This window comes from Wolffia australiana, chromosome 6 (genome assembly GCF_029677425.1).
Source record: "Wolffia australiana isolate 7733 chromosome 6, ASM2967742v1".
Classification (NCBI taxonomy): Eukaryota; Viridiplantae; Streptophyta; class Magnoliopsida; order Alismatales; family Araceae; genus Wolffia; species Wolffia australiana.
Window position 1 is genome coordinate 15090512 of NC_135840.1, and position 6000 is coordinate 15096511.

Here is a 6000-nt window from a genome sequence, read left to right on the forward strand (position 1 = left end):
TCTAGTGATGAAATTCCAATCAATGATTCTTTTCCTGATGAGCATATTTTGTCAGTAGAGTTTAAAAAGCTTCCTTGGTATGCTCATATAGTGAATTATTTAGTGACTGGTTTACTACCTGAAGATTGGGATTTTTATGATAGAAAACAATTTTTTAAGGATATACAATACTACTACTATGATGAGCCTGAATTATTCAAACTTGGTGTGGATGATGTGTTTAGAAGGTGTGTGCCAGAAGAAGAACAAATTCATATTTTAGAAGCATGTCATTCATCCTTATGTGGGGGACATTATGCTCATAAGATAACCGCACTTAAGGTTTTAAATAGCGGATTTTTCTGGCCTAATCTTTTCAAAGATGCATTTAAATTTTGTTCAAGTTGTTTGAAGTGCCAAGCTGCAGTGAATATCAAGAGTAAAGACAGAATGCCACTTCAGCCCATCATTGAGGTTGAACTGTTTGATCTTTGGGAATCGACTTTATGGGGCCATTCCCAAACTCCAATGGGTATGAGTACATCTTAGTGAGTTGACTACTTCTCAAGATGGGTGGAAGCCATTCCTACAAGGTCAAATGATCATAACGTGGTATTAACTTTTATTCAACGTCATATATTTTGCAGATTTGGATTTCCTAAAGCAATTATTAGTGATGGTGGTAGTCATTTCAACAATGTCCATTTAAGAAATCTCTTTAAAAAATATGGGGTTCATCATAGAGTGACTACCCCATATCACCCTCAAGCAAATGGACAAGTTGAAAATACAAATAGGAGATCAAAATATCCTTAAAAAATTGTTAACCCTAGTGGTAAAGACTGGTCTATCAAATTAGATGATGCTTTATGGGCCTATAGGACTGCTTATAAGACACCTCTAGGGATGTCACCTTATAGGTTAGTTTATGGGAAAATGTGTCATCTTCCTGTGGAGATAGAGCATAGAGCCTTTTGGGCTATTAAGAAGCTTAATCTTGCTCAAGATATTGCAGGAAGAATCGTCTTTTGCAGATTCATGAACTCCAAGAGTTACGGAATGAAGCGTATATGAATTCGAAGATCTACAAAGAGAAGATGAAAAATTTTCATGATAGGATGATTAGCAATAAGCAACTCTTTGTTGGACAGAAGGTATGGCTTTATAATTCTAGGTTAAAACTCTTTCCAGGGAAACTTAAATCAAGGTGGGATGGACCTTATGTTATCGACACTCTGTTTGATAATGGTGCTGTTATGATTTTGGATCCAAAAACAGGTGAAACATCTAAGGTGAATGGACAGAGATTAAAACCATATGTGGAGCTTGAAGTGCCTGAACCACCATCTGTTAGTCTTTTGGAGAATTCCATCACACTTTAAAAAGCAAAATAAATAAATAAAAAATATATATATATATATATAGAAAAATAATTCCATTGCATGTTTTTGGATTAATTTTTTCAGCTTGATCATTTTATACTTAAAATCTCCCCAGTCATCTGATTTGGACAGGAAGATCAATCTCAGCAGAAAAACATCTAAATGCGCCTTGGATTTGTCAGAAATGTCCCCTTCGGTTTGAAATTTCTAACCCCTACCTTATGAAATTTAAATTCTTATTCATGCATGAGGACATTGCATCATCCAAGTAGGGAGAGAGGGTTAGAAAACCTTATTAAATGGGTAAGATCACTATTTCTAATTACTTTGGGAATATATTCGCTTTTCTCAATTATTTTTTATCTCAATTGCAAGAATGAAGCAAAATTTTTTTGAAGGGATTACTCCCTTGTGTTGGCATGTTGCTTGCTTTATTTGTTTTCCTTGCTTTTAAGTGATAAGCAATTGAGAAATATCTTCCACTTACTGTTTGCAACTCCTACCACTCGAATTTTTTTCTCTGCATTTATGACCATGAATGACTAGTAGAGAGGAATAATTCATATTTTTACCTAGTGGTGAGGTAGATGCTTCTTGATTGTAATCAACCATAACCCAACTTTGATAGAACTTTTTATTCTTGACATAAGAATATGTGTAGAAGTTAGGCTTTTCAAGCGGATCATGAGCATGCTAAGGAGGAATAAATTATGATTTTAGGCAATGTGAGTCATTTCTAAGTTGTTGAGATAACTTTTGAAATGGGTGAGAAATCCTTGAGATTCCTGAAGGTTTGGTAAACCACTAAGACTTCAAGGTTCATAAAAATTCTATTTCAAAAACACTCTAGCTTGACCAAGTCATTCCTTCCCCTAGACAAAAGGGCGTAATAAACCCCAAAGGTGAAAATCTTAAAGGGAACTACGCTGTCAAAGCTACAATTGCAACAAAAAAGAGTGGGTTAGTTGCAATGGCACATGTACATTAAAATAAGTGGCTCAGCCGCAAATAAGTGCCCCCGCAACTAGCTAAGTGAGAATTTTGAAAGAATTTTTTCCAAAAAACTGCAATTTTGTAGAAATGAGACAAGCACCTTGCCCAAAATCTTTTATAGCCTAAGAAATAAAAGTCCAAAATCTAGGCAGGGGAATTAATTTTCAAAATCTTCCTTTCTTCTAATTATGGCCTTGAATCATCTTAGTGAATCTAGACATAAGGAGTCTCGGATATTTCCTGATTTGATTAGTTATCTTTTGATGATAAAGATTTGATCCTTGCATTCCTACGAAGGTTAATGCCTAATTTTCATGGTTACTTTCTTCTCAATATGTGATTGATACTCGAAACACTTCATGCACATTTATTCCTATTTTCATGGATAAACAAGGAATGTCAAAGAGAGTTAAATGTCATTGCTAAGGGACTAGCAATGTTTAAGTAGGGGGGTATGATAACATGCAATTTTATCATGCAAAATCAGGGATTTTATAAGAAATTTTTATCTAAAAGATCCATATTGCATGTTATCATATTAAAAAGATAAGCAATTTCTAAAAAATTTGATTTTATATAATTTCATGAACTTTTAATTAATTATGCACAATTTTCTGGATTTTATTTTTAGGAAAAATGATTTTTTAAGTAGAAATATATTTTCTAATGAATTTATTTCAATTGGAAATGTTTTCTAATAATTTTTCTGATTTTTCCTGATTTTTTCAGATTTTTTTGGAGTGATTTAGAGCCAAAAATAAATTTAATTCATTGAAAAAATCACTCTCGGATTTTTTTAATTGATCACAGGCGTATTTATCCAATTTTCGGACTTTTAAGGGCATTTTTCAGGTTTAAAAAGCCGCAAAGGGTTTTTTTATAAATTTCCAGGCGAATTTCTATTTTTCTTTGAATTTTTTTTGGGCGACGTGGCGCAACCGCAGCGCGCCACGTCGCCGGTTACTGTTACAAAGCAGAGTAAATAGGTTTTTTTTTTTGAATTAAAAAAATCATTTTCTCCCTCTGTGCGTAGCGCGGTGCGCGCCACGCGCATGGGGGTACGGGGCGCAATTGGAGGCGTTGAGCGCTATGCACTCATCTACTACGTGCGATTAAAACTCACCCTGCGATGTATGCGTCCTGTTACACAGGTGCGTGGCGAATTTTGGCGCTTTAGCGCTTGAGAAAAGAAAAACGTGCAGCCAATCGGAGCGCGCCACGTGGATTCTCTAACCGTTCGACCAGAGGAGAGAGAAAATCAAGCCTAAAAACTTCAAAAAATCATAACTTTTCATCCTGATTTCCAAATGACCTGAAATTTTCAGGGTTTGTTTGTAATATTCGTAACCACCTTTCTGAGCCAAGAACACTATAAATTGGGCTCAGGAAGGTGGCGAAATTTGAACTTTGTTTTGAGCTCCAATACAATTGGCCAGGAGGACACAGCTTGATTCAGCAGTTCAAATTCGGATTGGAGCCTCTCCAGAGTCTTGTAAGTCTTCACACCTCTCAGATCTGTGATTTTTAGACGTTCTAACACGCCAAGGCATAGGCGAAAGATATATGCCCTAGAATCATTGATTTTGAGGGAGAAGCATAGGATCTCTGTTTAGGAGCCAAAAAATTCTATCCTAGAAGTTAGATTTCATCATATTTCAACAATTCCTATCATTTAGATCTGTCAATTTTGACAGATCTGACTGTTAGGGCAAAAAATCACCAAATTTCATGCACTTTCTCTCTCTAGGTTAAACTTCACTTTCTCTCTCTATAATTCAAAAAATTCAAGTTACAGTTCTTCAATTCTCATCAATTCAAACTTCCACACAAAAATTCATCAAAAAATTCCATCATTTTAATACCTAAATCATAAAAACTCCATAAACTTCCTTAACTTTCTCTCTCTTCTAGTGTTTTAAACTAAAACCTTCTCAATTTCACTAAGTCAATCAGAATTTCTTGCAAAACTGCCTCTCTAGGGTTCGACTCCTTACTCAGCATTATACTAAAATCTTAATTGAGGAAGGAATTACAAATTTTATTGCATAAGCCTAAGAAAACAACGACAAATTAGGGATTCAAACACCGCAAATTTTAGGCTTATCAGTCAGCGCGGCTCGACCGGCGGGCGGCGCGGCGGCGACCCTAGCGGCGCGGGCGCGAAAGGCGACTGCGCGGCGCGGCGACGGCACTGCTCACGCAGCGGGGCGGCGCGACTGCGGCTCTGGCGGCGCGGAAGCGCGCGGCGGTGGCAGCGCAGGCGGCGGCGCGGCTGCGGCGGCGCGGCTGATCGGCAGCGGCGCGGAAGGCGGCCGAGCGGCTGAGGTGGCGCGGCTGGTCGGCAGCGGCGCTGGCGCGGCGAACGCTGCGCGGGCGGCGTCCGTGCGGCTCGAGCGGCGGTGCAGCGCGGCGCGAGCGGCGCCGCGCGCGCGTCGGCCAGTTCGGCGCGGCAGCGGCGGCGCAGCGGCCATAGCGGCGCGGGCGTGAAGGGCTGCTGCGCGGCGCGGCGACGGCGTTGCTCGAGCCGCGGGCGACGCGACGGCGGCCCTGGCTGCGCGGGCACGGAAGGCAGCCGCGCGGCTGAGGCGGCGCGGCTGATCGGCAGCGTCGTTCTCCTTCCCTTCCCCTTCTCTTCCCTTTCTCTTCTTCCTCTCTTCTTCTTCTTCTTCTTTCTCTTCATCTTCTTTCTTCTCTTCTTCTCCACGACCTGACCCTTCTTTCTCAAAGTGCAATTCTTCAAAAATTAGGTCAAGGTAAGGGAGGCGCCCACCTCTTCCCCTTATATATGGGTGAAGATGGCCCTTCCTTAAGTCCAATAACACAAAAGAAAAGGAGAGAAAATAAGCAAGAAAATAGGAAACGGGCTTGTCAGGCCCAACATAAAAAAAGGGGGGAAAGGGTTCCTCCTATGGGCCCTTCCCCCGCTACACGACAATACGAATAAAGGGAAAAACTATAAGATAAAGTAACTGACTGTAACGGTGTGCTCCGGTGGTCGGCGTGCGCGTCATGCCGAGTAACGGAATGCGGGATCCCGTGTTGCTGCGGCGGCTCGTCGTGGTGGCTGGACTCGTCTCGGTGGCGAGCTGGGTAGTGCCGGCTCCTCGGGTGCTGAGTCGGGGAAGTCCTGCTGCTCCTCTGCTGCTGGCTCGATGACGACCGGTGGTGACGCGCCATCACGCTGTCTTGCCCGCCCACACGACTACGCCGTGCGCCAGCCAAGCGCGCGCCTTGTGCGCCCTCTGCTCCGACTTTTGTTGCACGCCACCCGTGGACTCAGCTCTCTGCTGGTAGTTACGACCGCACCGTCCGCACCCGGTTTTGTCCTCGTCAACGACACTCGTCCGCACGACCCGACACTAAGCATCCGCTTGACGACTTGGACGCCTTGGACTAAGCGATACAAAGGTCAGTGTCGTCTCCCCTCTATAAACTCCAGTATTATTATCTTCGACAGTCTCGTCTTCCCCTATCGCGTCCGCTACCGTGATATTCTCGAACATCATCGGATAGGACTAGCCACCTTGTCGAGCATAGGGATTCTTGTGGTAGACGGACTGTCATCCGACTTGGACGCAGAACGCTCCAGGGCTGTTAGATGCCCCTCACTTAGTAGACGTCTAGTAGGTCCAGCAGGTCATTGGGA